The 21,175-nt window shown below is 42.8% G+C and overlaps 1 protein-coding gene and 1 non-coding gene across 2 annotated transcripts in view; one reads left to right on the plus strand and one right to left on the minus strand.

Annotated features, from left to right (window-relative positions):
* ANKRD33B (ankyrin repeat domain 33B) overlaps positions 1-21,175 on the plus strand; it is an 87,566-nt gene that overhangs the window by 30,882 nt on the left and 35,509 nt on the right. The window lies entirely within an intron of this gene.
* Positions 19,416-19,488, minus strand: TRNAQ-UUG (transfer RNA glutamine (anticodon UUG)). Its single transcript has one exon. It is a non-coding gene; the product is annotated as a tRNA-Gln (tRNA).

Below are 21,175 nucleotides of genomic sequence, written 5' to 3' on the forward strand. Positions count from 1 at the left end.
AGTGTTTTCTTAATTTCATTTTCAGATTTTTCGTCATTAGTGTATAGAAATGCAAGAGATTTCTGTGCATTAATTTTGTATCCTGCTACCTTACCAAATTCATTGATTAGCTCTAGGAGTTTTCTGGTAGCATCTTTAGGATTCTCTATGTATAGTATCATGTCATCTGCAAATAGTGACAGCTTTACTTCTTCTTTTCTGATTTGGATTCCTTTTATTTCTTTGTCTTCTCTGATTGCTGTGGCTAACACTTCCAAAACTATGTTGAATAATAGTGGTGAGAGTGGGCAACCTTGTCTTGTTCCTGATCTTAGTGGAAATGGTTTCAGTTTTTCACCATTGAGGACAATGTTGGCTGTGGGTTTGTCATATATGGCCTTTATTATGTTGAGGAAAGTTCCCTCTATGCCTACTTTCTGCAGGGCTTTTATCATAAATGGGTGTTGAATTTTGTCGAAAGCTTTCTCTGCATCTATTGAGATGATCATATGGTTTTTCTCCTTCAATTTGTTAATGTGGTGTATCACATTGATTGATTTGCGTATGTTGAAGAATCCTTGCATTCCTGGGGTAAACCCCACTTGATCATGGTGTATGATCCTTTTAATGTGCTGTTGGATTCTGTTTGCTAGTATTTTGTTGAGGATTTTTGCATCTATGTTCATCAGTGATATTGGCCTGTAGTTTTCTTTCTTTGTGACATCTTTGTCTGGTTTTGGTATCAGGGTGATGGTGGCCTCGTAGAATGAGTTTGGGAGTGTTCCTCCCTCTGCAATATTTTGGAAGAGTTTGAGGAGGATAGGGGTTAGCTCTTCTCTAAATGTTTGATAGAATTCGCCTGTGAAGCCATCTGGTCCTGGGCTTTTGTTTGTTGGAAGATTTTTAATCACAGTTTCAATTTCAGTGCTTGTGATTGGTCTGTTCATATTTTCTATTTCTTCCTGGTTCAGTCTCGGCAGGTTGTGCATTTCTAAGAATCTGTCCATTTCTTCCAGGTTGTCCATTTTATTGGCATAGAGTTGCTTGTAGTAATCTCTCATGATCTTTTGTATTTCTGCAGCGTCAGTGGTTACTTCTCCTTTTTCATTTCTAATTCTATTGATCTGAGTCTTCTCCCTTTTTCTCTTGATGAGTCTGGCTAATGGTTTATCAATTTTGTTTATCTTCTCAAAGAACCAGCTTTTAGTTTCATTGATTTTTGCTATTGTTTCCTTCATTTCTTTTTCATTTATTTCTGACCTGATCTTTATAATTTCTTTCCTTCTGCTGGCTTTGGGGTTTTTTTGTTCTTCTTTCTCTAATTGCTTTAGGTGCAAGGTTAGGTTGTTTATTCAAGATGTTTCCTGTTTCTTGAGGTAGGCTTGTATTGCTGTAAACTTCCCTCTTAGCACTGCTTTTGCTGCGTCCCATAGGTTTTGGGTCATCGTATCTCCATTGTCATTTGTTTCTAGGTATTTTTTTATTTCCCCTTTGATTTCTTCAGTGATCACTTCGTTATTAAGTAGTGTATTGTGTAGCCTCCATGTGTTTGTATTTTTTACAGATCTTTTCCTGTAATTGATATCTAGTCTCATAGCGTTGTGGTCGGAAAAGATACTTGATACGATTTCAATTTTCTTAAATTTACCAAGGCTTGATTTGTGACCCAAGATATGATCTATCCTGGAGAATGTTCCATGAGCACTTGAGAAAAATGTGTATTCTGTTGTTTTTGGGTGGAATGTCCTATAAATATCAATTAAGTCCATCTTGTTTAATGTATCATTTAAAGCTTGTGTTTCCTTATTTATTTTCATTTTGGATGATCTGTCCATTGGTGAAAGTGGGGTGTTAAAGTCCCCTACTATGATTGTGTTACTGTCGATTTCCCCTTTTATGGCTGTTAGTATTTTCCTTATGTATTGAGGTGCTCCTCTGTTGGGTGCATAAATATTTACAATTGTTATACCTTCCTCTTGGATCAATCCCTTGATCATTACATAGTGTCCTTCTTTGTCTCTTGTAATAGTCTTTATTTTAAAGTCTATTTTGTCTGATATGAGAATTGCTACTCCAGCTTTCTTTTGATTTCCATTTGCATGGAATATCTTTTTCCATCCCCTCACTTTCAGTCTGTAGGTGTCTCTAGGTCTGAAGTGGGTCTCTTGTAGACAGCATATATATGGGTCTTGTTTTTGTATCCATTCAGCCAGCCTGTGTCTTTTGGTGGGAGCATTTAATCCATTTACATTCAAGGTAATTATCGATATGTATGTTCCTATTCCCATTTTCTTAAATGTTTTGCGTTTGTTATTGTAGGTGTTTTCCTTCTCTTGTGTTTCTTGCCTAGAGAAGTTCCTTTAGCATTTGTTGTAAAGCTGGTTTGGTGGTGCTGAACTCTCTCAGCTTTTACTTGTCTGTAAAGGTTTTAATTTCTCCATCGAATCTGAATGAGATCCTTGCTGGGTAGAGTAATCTTGGTTGTAGGTTTTTCTCCTTCATCACTTTAAGTATATCCTGCCACTCCCTTCTGGCTTGCAGAGTTTCTGCTGAAAGATCAGCTGTTAACCTTATGGGGATTCCCTTGTGTGTTATTTGTTGTTTTTCCCTTGCTGCCTTTAATATGTTTTCCTCATATTTAATTTTTGATAGTTTGATTAATATGTGTCTTGGCGTGTTTCTCCTTGGGTTTATCCTGTATGGGACTCTCTGTGCTTCCAGGACTTGATTAACTATTTCCTTTCCCATATTAGGGAAGTTTTCAACTATAATCTCTTCAAATATTTTCTCAGTCCCTTTCTTTTTCTCTTCTTCTTCTGGGACCCCTATAATTCGAATGTTGGTGCGTTTAATGTTGTCCCAGAGGTCTCTGAGACTGTCCTCAGTTCTTTTCATTCTTTTTTCTTTATCCTGCTCTGTAGTAGTTATTTCCACCATTTTATCTTCCAGGTCACTTATCCTTTCTTCTGCCTCAGTTATTCTGCTATTGATCCCATCTAGAGTATTTTTAATTTCATTTATTGTGTTTTTCATCATTGCTTGGTTCCTCTTTAGTTCTTCTACGTCCTTGTTAAATGTTTCTTGCATTTTGTCTATTCTATTTCCAAGATTTTGGATCATCCTTACTATCATTATTCTGAATTCTTTTTCAGGTAGACTACCTATTTCCTCTTCATTTGTTAAGTCTGGTGTGTTTTGACCCTGCTCCTTCATCTGCTGTGTGTTTTTCTGTCGTCTCATTTTGCTTATCTTACTGTGTTTGGGGTCTCCTTTTCACAGGCTGCAGGTTCGTAGTTCCCGTTGTTTTTGGTATCTGTCCCCAGTGGCTAAGGTTGGTTCAGTGGGTTGTGTAGGCTTCCTGGTAGAGGGAACTAGTGCCTGAGCTCTGGTGGATGAGGCTGGATCTTGTCTTTCTGGTGGGCACGTCCACGTCTGGTGGTGTATTTTGGGGTGTCTGTGGCCTTATTATGATTTTAGGCAGCCTCTCTGCTAATGGATGGGGCTGTGTTCCTGTCTTGCTAGTTGTTTGGCATAGGGTGTCCAGCACCGTAGCTTGCTGGTCGTTGAGTGAGGCTGGGTCTTGATGTTGAGATGGAGATCTCTGAGAGATTTTTGCCGTTTGGTATTACGTGGAGCTGGGAGGTCTCTTGTGGACCAGTGTCCTGAAGTTGGCTCTCCCACCTCAGAGGCACGGCCTTGATGCCTGGCTGGAGCACCAAGAGCCTTTCGTCCACACGGCTCAAAGTAAAAGGGAGAAAAAATAGAAAGAAAGAAAGAAAGGAAGAGGCTATAATATAGTGAAGTAAAATAAAGCTATTATAAAGCAAAGCTGTACAGACAAAATCTCACCCAGAAGCATATACATATACACTCACAAAAAAAGGAAAAGGGGAAAAATTAATATATCCTGCTCCGAAAGTCCACCTCCTGAATTTGGGATGATTCGTTGTCTATTCAGGTATTCAACAGATGCAGGCACATCAAGTTGTTGGTGGAGTTTTAATCCGCTGCTTCTGAGGCTGCTGGGAGAGATTTCCCCTTCTCTTCCCTGTTCACACAGCTCCTGGGGTTCAGCTTTGGATTTGGACCCGCCTCTGCATGTAGGTCACCTGAGGGCGTCTATTCCCCACCCAGACAGGACGGGGTTAAAGGAGCCGCTGCTTCGGGGGCGCTGGCTCACTCAACCCGGGGGGAGGGAGCGGTACGGAGGAGGCGGGGCGAGCCTGCGGCGGCAGAGGCGTCGTGACGTTGCACCAGCCTGAGGCGCGCCGTGCGTTCTCCCGGGGAAGTTGTCCCCGGATCACGGGAGCCTGGCAGTGGCGGGCTGCACCGGCTCCCGGGAGGGGCGGTGTGGAGAGTGACCTGTGCTCACACACAGGCTTTTTGGAGGCGGCAGCAGCAGCCCCAGCGTCTCACGCCCGTCTCTGGCATCTGCGCTGATAGCCGTGGCTCGTGCCCGTCTCTGGAGCTCGTTTAGGCGGCGCTCTGAATCCCCTCTCCTCGCGCGCGCCGCGAAACAAAGAGGCAAGAAAAAGTCTCTTGCCTCTTCGGCAGCTGCAGACTTTTTCCCGGTCTCCCTCCCAGCCAGCTGTGGTGCGCTAACCCCTTCAGGCTGTGTTCTCGCCGCCAACCCCAGTCCTCTCCCTGCGATCCGACCCGACCGAAGCCCGAGCCTCAGCTCCCAGCCCCGCCCGCCCCGGCGGGGGAGCAGACAAGCCTCTCGGGCTGGTGAGTGCTGCTCGGCGCCGAGCCTCCGTGCGGGAATCTCTCCGCTTTGCCCCCCGCCCCCTGTGGCTGCGCTCTCCTCCGTGGCTCCGAAGCTTCCCCCTCTGCCACCCGCAGTCTCCGCCCGCGAAGGGGCTCCTAGTGTGTGGACACCTTTCCTCCTTCACAGCTCCCTCCCACTGGTGCAGGTGCCGTCCCTATTCTTTTGTCTCTGTTATTTCTTTTTTCTTTTGCCCTACCCGTGTACGTGGGGGAGTTTCTTGCCTTTTGGGAGGTCTGACGTCTTCTGCCAGCGTTCAGTGGGTGTTCTGTAGGAGCAGTTCCACGTGTAGATGTATTTCTACTGTATCTGTGGGAAGGAAGGTGATCTCCGCGTCTTACTCTTCCGCCATCTTCTCTCCTCCCCTGGATGATTTTTGACAAATTCATGCACTTGTGCAATCATCCCCCAGCTCAAGAGAAAAAGCATTTGTATCACCATGGTTAAATTTCCTCTTAGACCTTTCTCCCCAGGCCCTGCCCTTCAGATTTCTATCACCATGAACTAGTTTAATGTGTAAAATATACAACGTAAAATCCCTGTTTTAACCATTGTAACCCGCTTACAATTCAGTGGCATGAATTACATTCATGATCTTGTGCGATCGTCACTGCTATTTCCAAAACTTGGTTATCACCCCAAGCAGAAACTCTATAACCATTAAGCAGGAACTCCCCGTGCCCTCCTCCCCCTAGTTTTGGTAGCCTCTAATCTACTTTCTGTCTTTATGAATTTGCCTAATCTAGATACTTCACACAAATGGACTCATACAATATTCGTCCTTTCATGTCTGGCTTCTTTGGCTTAGCATAATGTCTTCAAGGTTCATCCGTGTTGCAGCATGTTTCAGAATTTCATTACTTAATTTAAAGGAATAATAGTCCATTATGTGGATGTGCCACGTGTTGTTTATCCATTCATCTGTTAGTGGACACTTGGGTTGTTTCTGACTTTTGGCTATTGTGAATAATGTTGCCACGAACACAGGTGTACAAATATCTGTTTGAGCCCCTGCTTTAAATTCCTTTGGGTGTACACCTAGGAATGGAATTGCTGGATCATATGGTAATTCTATGTTTAGCTCTCTGAGTAATGACCAAACAGTTTTCCACAGTGGCTGCACTATTTTACATTCCTATCATCAGTGCCCAAGGGTTCCAATTTCTCCACGGCTTTCCCTGTGGAGAAATAACACTTGTTATTTTCTGTTTGTTGTTGTTTTATTTTTAATTGTAGCCATCCTAGTAGGCTTCTAGGATGTAAAGTGGTATCTCATGGTGGTTTTGGCCATTTGTATACCTTTGGCTAAGTTGTGTTTTATGAGATACAGTTTACACACGGAGAAATGCATAACTCTTAAGGGTACGGCTCAATGAATTTTGACAGGTGAATATAAACATATAAATATCACCCAGATCAATATATATGATGTTTCCATTACCCTAGAAATTTCTCACCTATAGTAATCCCCTTCACTGTTTTTTTTTATCGCCATAGATCAATTTTGTCCATCATTGGATTTCATTAAATGGAATCAAATAGCATGTACTTTTTTGTATCTGGCTTATTTTGTTCCATGTAATGAGTTTGAGATCTGTTTGTATTGTTGCCTGTATCAGGATTTTGTTCTTTTTGGTTGCTGAGTGGTATTTCTAAGTTTGAATATAGCAGAGTTTGCTTATCCGGTCTCTTGATGACGAATATTTGGGTTGTTTGCAATTTAAAGCTTCCCTAAACATTCTTGTACACACCTTTATGTGGATATAGACTTTATCTGTCTTGGGAATATACCTGTGAGTGGAATTGCTGGATCGTAAGGTAGGCGTGTGGTACGTTTTATTAGAAACTGCCAGTTTTCCAATATGGTTGTTCCGTTTTACACTCCCACCTGCGGGGAGCCCCGAACCATCACCAGAATTGGGTATTGTCAGTCTTTTTAATTTTAGTCATTTTGGTGGGTGTATCTCAGTGTGGGTTTAACTTGCATCTCCCTGATGACTAATGATATCAAGAACCTTCACATTAGGAAAGGTTATAATTTAAATTTTTACATTAAAAAGAAAATCAAGTTGCAAGACATTAAGGAACACCTGGAGCACAGACATCCCTAAGCCCAGAACAGAATGTTCTGTTGAAGCTGTCCGCCCTGACAGCCATGAGTCAGACAGACAGATGTCAGTTTCAATTACATCTTAAATCACAAAGGAGTTGCCAAATCAGTTAAAAAAGGCGAGTGGGGAGGGCACATATTTAATGACTATTTTGGAAATAGAAAGAAGAAAATGGGGAGGCTCCCCCCTTCCACCTCTCCTCTCACCTGAGAAGCAGGATTTTCGAAGGAAAATCTGCTCATGACACATCTTGCTTAAGACCTTGAGTGGTTCTCCATTAGCTTCAGGTGCAATTCAGACTCCTTAGCCCATGTCAACCCTTAGGACTTTATGAGCTATCTTCCCCTCCTGTGTGGGCAGCCAGGTGAATCTACTTGTAACTTCCCCCATTCCCCACGAGCTGTCAGCTCCCAGCCTTTGCTTGTCTGACACTTGGACCACCGTCCCCGTCCTCCCTGGCACCCTGGGATTCCTGCCTTTGTTTGGCTAACCAGGCCCAGCTGGGTGGGTGCCTTCCCCGAGCCTGGACCTGTTTCCAGTCCTCTGTCCTCTGTCCCCTGGGGCAAAGCTTGTCATCACTGTTGACTTTCCTGTCTCCTTCCTCAGGCTGAATTTCCTAAGGGGTAGGACTGTCTGATTCCAAAGTCCATCTTTGTCTTCTCAACACCCAGCCCAGGTACCTGTGGACCATCACACCAGCTTGTTGGATGGGGACCGAATGCTCCTGGCTGGGGGAGAGGGAGTTCTGGAAGCAGTGCCACCCCCGTCCCCTGGGAACCTGCTTTCCATTGCGTTTGTTCTATTACATACATTGTAGGGCTAAGAGTCAATCTATAAGGCAAATTACAAACCACAGAATCTTGCTATCTCACATTCTCTCTGTGACTTCTCCATCCCAGCCCAGACAAGAGGATGCGATTCACCCTGGTGAGACCTGGGATGACTCAGGGTGAGGGATCAGGGAGTAGGTGGCAGACAAGACCACTCAGGGGGCATTTGAGAGGGTACTGTTGGCACCTGGGCTGGGACCGGGTGAGAATTTGATACATGTATGACAGGGACTGGGCATGACAAGAAAGTGGACACACCTCCCCACAAAAAGAAAAACCAATCAAAATTAAAATTAACAGGAAAAGCAAGCTGAGCTCTGTTTCTGAGATCCCGGAAGATGTGACCGAGAAGTCTGTACCCCAGGCTCCCAGGTGTAGCGATAGCAACCATCACTGTCCCTCTGAGAGCCCCAGCCTGTGCCCCGGGGGCCCTCACACTTTACGTCCTATGGACCAGCCGTGGGCTTGTGAAAATGTAGGCTCTGATTCACTAGGTCTGGGCTGGGGCCCAAGGGTCTGCATTCCTAACAAGCTCCCAGGCGATGTTACTGCTGGTCCAGAGACCCCCACTTTGAGTGGCCAGGGTCGACCCCGAACCAATCAGAACACAGTAGATAGATTATTTGGGGGAATAATTACCCAGGTTGTTTATCCTCCATCGATTGGATTGGATTGTACTAAGTGATGCCACCTTCTATTGTGACCCAACCCAGTATCTGTGCATTACAGACCTAATATTTGAGGAAGAAATGGCCTTGCAAAACAGTTGTAGAGTTTTATTATCATGAGTAGAACGTACCTACAGCAGAGAGCCTACAGCAGAGCAGCTGGATGGGAGCTTTGGAGCGAGAAGCACTTGGAGTAAGTTAAACGTCAACGAGGGTTTCAATTCTTTGAGGCCAACGTAGTAGACAACTTGGATTTCTTTCTTGAAACTCTATGGAGGGTTTTTGTAAGAAACTCATAAAGCTGCTCATAATCTACAGATCCTGAAAGGTCCAGTTTGTTTTTCATTTACTGATTGCTTGCTGGACGGTCAATTGATTTAAACCCTCCCCAGTTCTTTCCGGAAGAGGGTAAGCAGCAGCTTTCTCTTGTTTGTACTGTTTGCTCCCAGCCTACGAACTTGCCATTTACTGCAAGCAGGAGATCGGGAAGCTTTATCAGAACTTTTCTTCCTTAAAAATTTAAAATTTTCTGATTACTAAATAGAAGTAAGTTCATGATAGGAAAAAATGGGACTTTTTACTACAGAAAAGTATAAAGAAAAAGATGTCACCTATATGTCATCAGCCAGAATCAATCACTACTGAAATCTTGGTGCATTTCTTACTAGTTTTGTTTTTTTTTTTCATGCATTGTTGATGCAGAATTTTGCAGGCTAGTTTATTTAAGTGTATATATTTTTCATTTTTAAGTTAAGCCTTTCCTCATGACTGAAATTCTTTATATACCTCATTTTTACAAATGTTTGATAACATATAAGATTATATAATAAAAACATGTTCTTTAACTTTTTTAAATTTCAAAAGGAGAACATTTTTGAAAGAAGGAAAAAATAGCATTGTTCTCATATTTTCTGAGAATGTAATGAGTCTTGATTTAAGCCCAAAAGGAAAATTTTCTTAGCTGGTTTGTAGCATTAATTATATCTCTCTTGTAACTAGCATAATATCTAGTAGTAGCTCTTCAGTGGCTGATTATTAATGAAATACTAGTACATTTTATTTAATTATGTATTTCTTTATATAAGCATATATTCAACCTGAATCCAAGGATCCAGTTCTCAGGATGAATTTATTAACATAAATTGTCGCAGACCTACTAGAGAATGGACTTGAGGATATGGGGAGGGGAAAGGGGAAGCTGGGACAAAGTGAGACAGTGGCATGGACATACATACACTACAAAATGTAAAATAGATAGCTACTGGGAAGCAGCCGCATAGCACAGGGAGATCAGCTGGGTGCTTTGTGACCACCTGGAGGGGCGGGATAGGGAGGGTGGGAGGGAGACGAAAGAGGGAAGAGATATGGGGGCATATGTATATGTATAGCTGATTCACTTTGTTATAAAGCAGAAACTAACACACCATTGTAAAGCAATTATACTCCAATAAAGAAGTTTAAAAATAAATAAATAAATAAATTGTCTTAGTACCTGTGGGCTTCAGAAGACTGTGATTGGATTTTGGATAGTCTATCCTTAGGACTTGCTGGTGTTTGTATTACTTATCTAATGCGGCATGGCATCACCCCCAAATATAGTGGCTTAAAAGAACAATTAGCATTTATTTTCACTCACAGTTCCCGAGGCTCAGGAATTCAGGGGCAGCTTGGCTGGGCAGTTTTGACCCAAGGTCTCTATGTGAGGTTGCTGTCAGAGGTTGGCTGGGGCTGTATGAGCTGAAGGCTTGACTGGGGTTGGAAGACCAGGCCCCTGGTGTGCGGATAGGTGCTAGGGCAGCGCGCCCCGTGGGAGCTCGTTCTCATTGGGGAGGGTGGCTTCTGCTCCAACTGGTTTTCTGTATTTTGCTCTTCCAACTGTTCTCTCTCTTGAAAGGTGTCTGCTGAGCTTTGTGTATCCATTGTAAAACTTCCAAGGCTAACTTCAAAAAGATTAAGTAAATAAATGGTGAGGGGAACATGTTATTATTGATGACAATTGACCTGCCTTCAGGTCAGCTGTTAGTTAACAGGTGTGGTTTTCCAACACTGAATACTTGTAAGGGGACTATCTGAAACTCACAGTCATTATTGGGAAAATTAGACAATCTTCTGAGATTAATACCCTTTGCATTAGGAGTATATAAATGAAATAGAATTAGAAGTATTTGGAGATGTGTGTGTGTGTGTGTGTGTGTGTGTGTGTGTATAAAAAACTGGATTTGAGAAGAGACTATAGTTGAACAAAGTAGTTTCCTAAAATCATTAACAATCTAAGATTATAAATCCAGTGATAGTAAAATTCACATTGTATGCAAAATTTAATCCATAGGGAAATTATTTTGAATTATGACAACCTTGAATTTATCCACTTCTAATCTAAAGATAAGCCCTGCTGCTGAAAGAATTCTGCTGATATAATTTTATATGTTTTATCTTTAGTAATGTTTGTTATTTCTTTATTTAAAACAGTTTATTAGGCATCTCTTTATTTAAAGCAGGAAAGCATGAATAAAAATTAAATATCCGCTGTAACCTCACTGCCAATATGACTTTATTTGTATAATGAAAAAAAGTGAGTGCCTCGAAAGGACATTGAAACAGATCCCAAATACATAATACAACTTTGAAGGCTCCTCTCTCACAGTTTGTGGATTGAAGGTGGCCAGTTAAATTTCTTATATCCTCTTTCAGAAAAATAAAAGATCTTTTATGAACAGTGCCATTGCAGGAGCCACGCACACATTTTAGAAGTTCACACAAAAAGAGGTCATATCATACACCGTTGTCCCTTGGTATCTGAGGGGTATTGGTTCCAGGACCGCCCCCCCATACCAAAATCCACGGATGCTCAAGTCCCTTATATGAAATCATGTAGTATTTGCATAGAACCTACACAATCCTCCTATATACTTTATTATTTTTTTAAATTAATTAATTAATTTACTTATGGCTGCGTTGGGTCATCGTTGCTGAGCGCGGGCTTTCTCTAGTTGCAGCGAGCGGGGGCTACTCTTCATTGCGGCGCGCGGGCTTCTCATTGCAGTGGCTTCTCTTGTTGTGGAGCACGGGCTCTAGGCACGTGGGCTTCAGTAGTTGTGGCACACGGGCTCAGTAGTTGTGGCTTGCGGGCTCTAGAGCACAGGCTCAGTAATTGTGGCGCACGGGCTTAGTTGCTCCGCGGCATGTGGGATCATCCTGGACCAGGGCTCGAACCCGTGTCCCCTTCATTGGCAGGTGGATTCTTAACCACTGCACCACCAGGGAAGTCCCCCTCCTATATACTTTAAATCATCTCTAGACTATGTATAATATCTAATCCAACGTAAATGCTATGTAAATAGTTGCCAGAACACAGCAATTCAAGTTTTGCTTTTGGAACCTTCTGGAATTTTTTTCCCAAATATTTTCCATCCGCAGTTGGTTGAATCCAAGGATGTGGAACCCGTGGATACGAAGGGCTGAATGTACACTGTTCTGACCTGTGGTTATTATTATTTTTACTTAATGCTACCCTGTGAAGATCTTTCCACATCAGCTCATGCATTTTAGCCTCATTCCTATTGGGGGTGACATAGTGCCACATAGAGTGTGTGTTTCATTAGCCCATCATCTCCATGTATAATTTATTTGGGTTGTTTTCAGGCTTTTGCAGGTACAGATCCCTTGACGTACTTTTGATGTCCCTAAGATGAATCCTTCCGACCGCTTTCGTTTTCTTTGAATGTGGCTGTTGTTTTCATGCCTATATTATTCAGTCCCGAATCAAAAGCACCAGCTTAGAGCGATACTTACCACACTAAAGGCAACTGTCTTCTTTGAGGTTTTCTTGGGACCTCAGGTCATTTCCTTACTTGAAGGTGGAAGTAAGATAAAAAGCCCAGAGCTCATGTCATCGTGTGTCAGCATCTTGGTTCAGAGTAAGTTGAGTACTTGCTCGAGGTAGGAGGTTCTGACACATCTCAGGGGCATTTCATTCATTCAGTAAATGCTTATTGAGTGTCTTGCAGACATGGGGCACTGGGGAAAAGTTAAAAAGATGTGGTCTTCCTCCGCTTGGAGCTTACCTCCCAGTGAGGAGTGGAGTGTGCAGGGCAGCCCAATGAGAGCATCAGAAGATGAGTAGAAAAGGGCTGAACCAAGATGTGGAGGAGAATCGGACGTGCGACAGGCAGGCTGGGTGATGGGGGCTGGAGGGTGGGAGGAAGGGCACCCCAGGCAGAGGTGCCTGCACGACCTGCAGAGGCTCGGAGGCAAGGAAACTGAGGTAGGGGTAGGGACAAGGGATGGCTCTGGGGAGAACCCAACCATGGGGACTTGATAGTTCAGAAGCCCTGGGTGGCACCACGCTCAGGCACTAAATGGTACCCATGGAACAGTGGTTCCCTGGTTGGTGGACTGGCCTCATGTAAAATGTTTTTGGAATATGTGGCATGACATGGTTACCAAATTTTTATTTTTCAAGCTAAGAAAGAAATTAAAAAGATAACCCTAAACTTCCTATCCCTGTCATTTTTATAAAGGAAAGTACGTTTTATGCCCAATCAAGTGGCAAAGACATAATCTTAAAGGACAGTTCTTTCCAAAGAAAAAATAAAGAGTAACTATTGACACATTTATAAATATACACTACTATGCATATTATATAATAAGTTATGTTTGGATAGGGTATTTTAACTGTGATAACATACAGCCCCAAATCTCTGGGGTTTAAAATAACCAAGTCCTGCTTCTTGTTCATTCACGCTCTTGCGGGTTGGCTGGAAGTGATGGCGGGGCTCTGGGCTCCGTGCCTGCACACACCCAGGCTCAGAGAGAGACATTCCGGCTCTCAGCTTCAGGGAGAGTCAAGGCAGAAAAAGAAAAGGGAATGTGGCAGGTCCTGCTCTGTCCCTTAAAACTTCTGCCCGGAACTGACACATGCCATTTTGCTTGCATTTCACCAGCCAATCAGAGAGTCCAGTCAGAGGTCAAAAAGGAGTGATAAACGCAATTTTACCACGTGGCGGGAGGAGTAGATGATGTGGGAACAGTTAGCGACGACCACAACCAGTTGTCCTTGTGTTTTTGTTGTGTATCTAGTTTTTGTTGTGTGCCTTCACCAGCTCCTTCCTGGCCCATCACATACTTGGGTGAGTATGCACCCTCTACATGCCAACGATAGCATAAGTGAAAGAGAATGGAGAATGCCCATAAGGACGTTTTGGAAGAATCCTAAGGCTTACTCAGGACAGCAAAACACACTAGGTGGTGAGCTTCCAACTATTTATTTTTCTGCTAGACTCTGAGTTCATTTATTATTTATAGCTTGACATTATTGAGGCAACAACTCTCCACAGCAGTTCCCTTTGCCCCTTTCTAGGCGACAAAAGCCTATTCCTGGCAATCTGAGCACGTCTTAGGGCATCTTCTTAGGACCTATTGTCTCATTAATGTCTCATGAAAAATTTTAATGTCGATTACATGTTAAAATCATAATATTTTGGCCATGTTGGGTTAAATAAAACAGTACATTATTAAAATAAAGTTCACCCATTTCTTTTTGCTTTTCTTAACATGGCCACCAGAAAAATTTAAAGATGTGGCTTACATTTGTGGCTCCCATTATATTTCTGTTGGATAGTGCTGACTGCAAATATATAAAGAACTCAGGCTGATCAATAAGGAAAAGAAGCCAATAGGAAATGGGCAGAGGACATAAATTATTCACTGAAGAGGAAGTGAGGATGGCCAGTACACATATTGATTAGATCTGCAATCTGACTGCCAGTCAGGAGAATGCAAGTTAAAAACACAATAGCAATGTATACGCATGCAGTTGGTGAAGGTTGAAAGTCGGTGTTGACTCACAGTATTGGGTATTGATGAGAATGAAGAGAATTGTAACTTTCACACACTGAAGGGGGCGTTTAAGTAGTTGCAGTCACTTCGGAGAGCATTTTGGTACATGTTTTACCCACAGCTCGTCCACTTAATCACGGGGGTTCTCACCAGAGAGGTGATTTTGCTCCCCAGGGGACATTTGGCAGTGTCTGGAGACATTTTTGGTTGTCATGAATGAGAGTGAGGGATACTACTGGCCTTTAGTGAGTAGAGGCCAGGGATGCAGCTAAACATATCACAGTACAGGGGACTGCCACTCAAGCTCAAGAGCTATCAAAGGGCCCCCAAAGGAAAATAGTTCTGTGGTCCAGAAACCCTGACCTAGGCGCGGATTCCAAGGTTGCCCTAGCCTAGGTGCATCAGGAGATACAGATCAAAGTTTTCATTCCAGGGCTCCGTATTTACAATTGGGGGAATTTGGAAACAACTTAAATGTCCGTAAGTTTAAGGGATAAATGACTAGTGAGGGACCCCCCTGCAGAGGTACTTTACTAGTCACTATGTGGAAAGATCTCCCATCCAGCACTGAATAAATCAAGTTGCAGGCTCACATGTACGTGGAAATACTATTTTCCATAAATACTTAAAATACAAAATAGTACTTTATGTTTTAGGTATTGTGTATAGATGCATGCATGCAGAGTAAAAATTCAAAAGCAAAATCAGGAAGGTTAACCCATCAGCACCAAATAGTGGTTGCTTCTGGGGAGAAAGGTACACGAGGGAATTACTTCTGGAATGTTGACTTCGGACAGAAGTTTGAAGAAATTATGACAAAATATTAGCTTTTGTTATTGTAGCCGATGAGACATGGGTGTGTGTTATATTACTTTCTGTTTTAGTTTTCTCAATCTTGGATTTTTTTTTTTTCCACGATAAACACGCCTGCATACTTGCTGAAATGCGCCGCGGGGTCGGTAGTGCCCGATGCAAGCCGGTGATTGGGCGCTGTGCCTCGTTCTGTTTGGTTCCCCAGTGTCGACGTGGGCCCTGGCACAGCTCAGCCCATGTAAGTGTTTGCTGCACAAGGTGTACATGGGATGCACCGTGGGGTTCCGTACTGTGTGCTGGCTGCTGAGAGGTGCTCGGCCACACCCTGCAGTGCGATGACCCCTCGGGACCTGCCTGCTGGCCAGGTGGTCACCCCCAGGCCCAACCCCGCCGCAGCAGACCTGGACATGCCCTTCACCCTCTGAACTTCTAATGGCATATTGCAGAGAGTAATCCAGCTGAACATACTAAAAATCACACCTCCAGTGTCTCGTGTGTGTTCAAAGGGAAATAGATGTCATAGCATGTAAATTGCATGCAAATCGGAATGCCTGGGGAGACACTGCAGAGGGGAAGTCTGCTGTTTGGGCTTTGCTGTTGGGTTCATTCGACAACCCTGACTCAGCTGGGAAGGGTTTCACAGCACCATTTCATAGTTCAGTGAAGTGTTGAAGACCAGCAATGGTGGGCTTCCTCACAAGCGGCATGTTTTAGGATTCTCCACCTTACAGGGGGCGCCCTCTCTCACGATCATTCCAGGTTAGGCCCATGGAAAGGATTTCCACCTGTGGAGCTGGGCTTGTAGCCTCATTACCCACCATTTTTTCTGTAATACGTTGAAATAATGAACCGATGTCATGGGAAAATAGAATTATTAAGGCTTTTATAAGATACCCCTTCCCTTTAGAATCTCGGTGGGAGAATAGCTTAATTAGACGGTCGGAAGGTGTTTTCAAAAGACTGTCAGAATGGAAAATCCAAGTCAGTCTTGCGCTGGTCTGTGTGTCTGCATCACTGAGCAAGGCTGAACCGGGAATCCAGTCCCTCATGGGGACCTCATCCCTCTTACTGTGACCAAATGGTATAATTGTACCATTGTATTTGCTGTGATCAAATGGTATAATTTATTTTCATGCTGGATTCCCATCTTTATCCCCCAGTGGAATATCCTTTTCTTAAGTCCCGGTATTAATTTGCATCGTCTTTCAAGTTAACAGAGAGAAACTTTGCTGCAGTCTTAGTGCGAGAAGGCCAGCCTAGTAGCTGTTTTATTACGTCTGTCTGACAGATTTTCAGGCTCACCAACAGTCCTCCTGAGATTATGGGCTTTGCTGACTACCTCCCAGCAGCCCCTTGACCTCATCAGCTATCCCAATTGTAAACATGTCTCAAAGAACCCGGAAACAATCCTCAGGGTAAAACGTCCTGTCACACACATTTGCAAAAGTGTTTTTGTTTGTTTGTTTGTTTTGTTTTTTTGGGTTTTTTTGGCCTCACCGTGTGGCACTGTGGGATCTTAGTTCCCTGACCAGGGATGGAACCCGGGCCCCCTGCAGTGGAAGCGTGGAGTCCTAACCACTGGACCACCAGGGAACTCCCTGCAAATGTTTTATGAGATACATAACACCAAAGCCACATTTACAGAGTGATAGTTTCGATGAGGATTATTTAAAGTCTGCAAGTTCCGACATTGTTACTGTGATAGTTGCTGGACTCTTTTGCCTTCCACCAAATGTGCAGGACTGATGCCCGTAAGTGTACGTGCCAGGCTGGGGTTGGGCAGTGCCTGCTGCCCAGACGGTCCCGGCCATGCTCTCGCCATTGAATGCGATGGTGCAAAGTTCAGATCCGCTTACCATCTAGGAAGAAACTTTACCGAAGCCCTAGTCCTTGTTCATTTATTCAACAACTATGTATCAGCTCAGCTATGTTCTCAGAGCTGGGGACCTGGCAGTAACCAACATAGATCAAATTTTCATCCTGGAATTTACTTTCTTGTCATGGTGGTTAATCATAAATGAGATTATTGAAACAATGGCTAACACATTTTACCCAACAAATTATGCCCACAATAGCGGTGATGCATGGTCACCTTTTAGAAACATAGTGTAGCTTAAGAAGACCAGAATTCTCAAGTTCTTTCATAAAGTCACATAAACTTTTCCCTGCCCCCGTTAGTGGTATTATTATGGAGAAAGGCATAGAAATCAATTTTCACGTAGCTGAGTTTACTCCCGGTTCTGAACCTAAGAGTTATACAATGAATGGTGGAGTTTTTCCTTACAGTAGGAAATGGGCAATGTCCTGTTTCTTCTGTATGATCAGGGGAATTACTCTATTATTGTGCCATATGGCTGTGGGGTTTGTACGTGCATCTTGGTGCCTCAGTCTCCCCCTTGTTTGTCACATCCTGTTTCTTTTGCCCACTGCCCCCCTCCCCTCTTCACAGATGGTTCTTTTTTTTTAGTTGTTCACAGTTGTTGTTATAAAACTGTATTTCCTCATGAGACTGTTGTTAAACACCGTGTTTGCTTTCTTGTTTTTCATTGTGAAGTAAAATCGTGTAAGTTCCTCACGAATATGGCTTTGTTTTAAAGAATTCTAATGGTACCGAAATGAAGTGAAAAGTGAAATTAGTTCTCTGAAGTGTTCCTTCCCCAACTACCCTGTATTAATCAGGGGTCTCCAGAGAGCTAGAACCAGTAGAGAGTGTGTGTGTGGTGTGTGTGTATCTATAGATATATAGAGAGATACATGGTTAGAGATATATATATATATATATATATACACACACATATATTGATTTTTAGAGAGATACAGCTATATAGTTAGTGAGATTTATCCATAGCTGCCCATTTATATCTGTATCTCTGTATATGGCGGGGATAGAGACATTTATTTTAAGGAATTGGTTCACACAATTGTGGAAGCTTGGGCGAGTCCAAAATCGGCAGGGTGGCCGGCTGGAGACCCAGGGGAGAGGTGTAGATTGAGTCCAAAGGCAGTCTGCCAGGAGAATTCCTTCCTGCTTGTGGAGGGGGGGTCATTCTTTTTCAGTTCAGGCCTTCAACTAAGTGGATGAGGCCCACCCACGTCATGGAGGGTAATCTGCTTTCGTCAGCATCTACGGATTTAAATGTTAATATCATCCAAAAAATACTGTCATAGAAACACCTAGAGTAACGTTTGACCAACTATCTGGGTACACATAAAACTAACAGACCTCTATTCCCCTTTCTTCTACAGAGGATGCTAATTCAGTATTTTGGTGCAATCCTTCCAGATGTTTTCTGTGCATTTTCTAGCGTGTGTGTGTGTGTGTGTGTGTGTGTGTGTGTGTGTAGTGAGAGGTTTAACACACTTAGAGGATGATCCTTTTTCTTCTCCCTCCCCTTTAATCTGTTAATGTAATAAATGATGTTGCTAGAATCCTAGTGTTACATCATCCTTTCTTCCTACAAGGAATGGGGTTTTGGCTTGTTTATCTTTGGTTTTTCATGTACAAATGCTTACAATTTTTAAGCAGAAACATCTCAACTTTATTTTGTTATCATTGCTCTGACTTTTCCACTGTATGTAGGCTTTGAAAATTAGGGTTGTATTTCGAGGGCCTAGAGTTTCGAGCTGACCTCTAAATGGGGGCTTCCACTTGTAGGTAGCTTACTTTTTTTCCCCTTAATAATAATATTTTATTCTCATGAATGCTTTGTTTGTAATTTAAAAAATAAGCTGTCTGTGGCTTCAGGGAACCACGTGCCAGTGGGCTTCTGATGATTCGGCAGGTGGACAGTACTTTCCTTTGTGACAAGTCCTTTGTTGAATGGTCTTGGGAGGCCATGGTCAGGGGTTGCTAAAGATTGTAGCTCCCCTCCCAGCTTCTTGTTGGGGCCACCAAGATGACCCAGCCAAAACAGAGTTTAAGTTATAGCTAAACACTAGTTTTAAAAATGGAAATGTCAGCCGTTTGGAACAGATTCCCAGAAAATAGGTGATAAGGGTAATGATTTTTAGTAGTAATGGAAGTCTCTGTGGAGACTAGAGCTACTGCTTCTGTGTTCAATACCATTTTATCCTGAGCCCTTAAATTGCATTATCTATTTTTTTTTTCCTGATAATCTTCATTTCTGACCTAAGGTTATGCCAAGATTTCCAAGGCCACCATCAGAAGGGGCTTACTCACATTTAGGGAAGGCTTACCTTAGGGGCTGGAAGGGGCTGTGGTTCTAGAACAGACCCCCTTTTGATTGGGGTAGGAAGAGGTGGAGGTGAGGCTGATTCCAAAAGAACCAGGAACTTCAGGAGCCCTGGAGAGCATCCCTTTATTTATTACCTGCCAAAGGGAAGTCTTCCTTTTAACCCGGAATCCTTTTTTTTTTTTTTTTGCCACACCACGTGGCTTGCAGGATCTTAGTTCCCTGACCAGGCATTGAACCTGGGCCCTCAGCAGTCAAAGTGCAGAGTCCTAACCACTGGACCGCCAGGGAATTCCCTGGAATCCATAATTAATGGTTGGGTGGCAGGATTGGTGAAAGTAGATGTCCTTTGAGATGTTTCTGAAGGGCGGGTTTGAAATATGTGTTAAAAAACTTTCAAAATAACTCTTGCCTTTAATCCAGAAATATAGCTTCTAAGAATGTCCTCTGAGAGAATAAGAAATGATATGCACACAGCCTCAGCTCTAGGAATTTTCATTGCGGGTTTGACTCATAATAGAGAAAAACAGGAAAAAAATCTCAGAGTCCAAGAGTAGGGATCCATTAAATAACTAAGATTCTGCAATATGTATGATACCCAACTGCCGCTGGAAATGTTGACACAGAATTACTTTTATTGGTAGATGTTGCTGTATATTCCTGACAAACATATAGGAAATAATCCTGTGTTTTGGTTTAAAATTTTTTTTAAAAGTGTGAGAGTGTGTGTGTGTATGTGTGTGTGTGTTTGTGTGTGTGAGATTGTGTGTCTGGACTGAAAATTTTTTTTCTAATCTATGTTTCTGGATTTTTTTTCTGTAGTAAATATGAGCTCCTTGTGGAATTATATAAAAAGGAAGTGGCTATATTTTGTACAACATGCCTCATTTATAAGTCAGGAGATGATTGTAGAATATTTGAGAAATACTGTCATCCAAAGAAACTCAAAGTGAGATTGCAGCATTTACGATGTGGGGAATCCCAAGTTTTCTGGACCATTTATGCAGCAGTGAGCTGACAAGTTAGCTGGGAGGATGCAGGTGTTGGTGGCAGTGACCTCTGGTTATCAGAGACACTGAAAGCTTAGACGTAGAGCCTGCCTGGGCTGACTCCATGCTTGTTTCTCCTTAAAATTAAATTATTGTGAAACATTTCATTCTCTAGATAGAATGACCTATTTCAAAGAATGCACAAGCAGGAAGGTATTAGATAGCCTTTACTATAGTCACAGAATTATACAGTTCACTTTGCTGCAGTATGCATGTCAGTGTTAAAAAATGAATGGTATTCTCTAAAACTTTAAAAATTCTAATATTTGACATTTAATATATTGCGAGGGCAACTAGGAGCCTTATTGAGATAAGCGTGAGGGGTTGCCCATGCCCTCTCCTCATTCCATGAACAATTACATTCTTATTAAAAATCTGGTAAAAATAGAGCTGGGCCACTGTGGGATTGCCCTAAACTTAAGGTTTGCGTCCCCGAGCGCTGGTGGGTGCAGCTGGCAGGGCTCAGAGTCACTTGATCATTAACTCTGGATCTTGAATTCTTACTCTGTGTTGAATTTTAGTATCTCACTGAATCCCTTGTTACAAGGTGACTTAATCAGCTTGGGATGCTATAACAAAATACCGTAAAATGGTAGCTTAACAACAGAAATTTATTTCTCACAGTTCTGGAGGCTAGAAATCTGTGGTCAGGGTGCCAGCACGTCGGGTTCTTGTCCTGCTTCCTGGTGCATGGTGACCACTGTCATCATCTGTCCAGCATCTGCAGAAAAAAAACACCCCGTGGTGTTTTTTTTTTTTTTTTCCTGATGTCAAGCGCTGGGGTTTTCTCTGACACCAAATCCATGTCGTTTTTCCACACCAGTTCTCCAATTCTCCAACACCAGCGGGGTGTCTAACAATTCAATTCAATTCTGACACTATCTAGAGTCAGCAAGGACCCCATAGGTTAAGGGCTCAGTCTCCCAAGA

Source organism: Eschrichtius robustus, chromosome 2, assembly GCF_028021215.1.
Source record: "Eschrichtius robustus isolate mEscRob2 chromosome 2, mEscRob2.pri, whole genome shotgun sequence".
NCBI classification, from domain to species: domain Eukaryota; kingdom Metazoa; phylum Chordata; class Mammalia; order Artiodactyla; family Eschrichtiidae; genus Eschrichtius; species Eschrichtius robustus.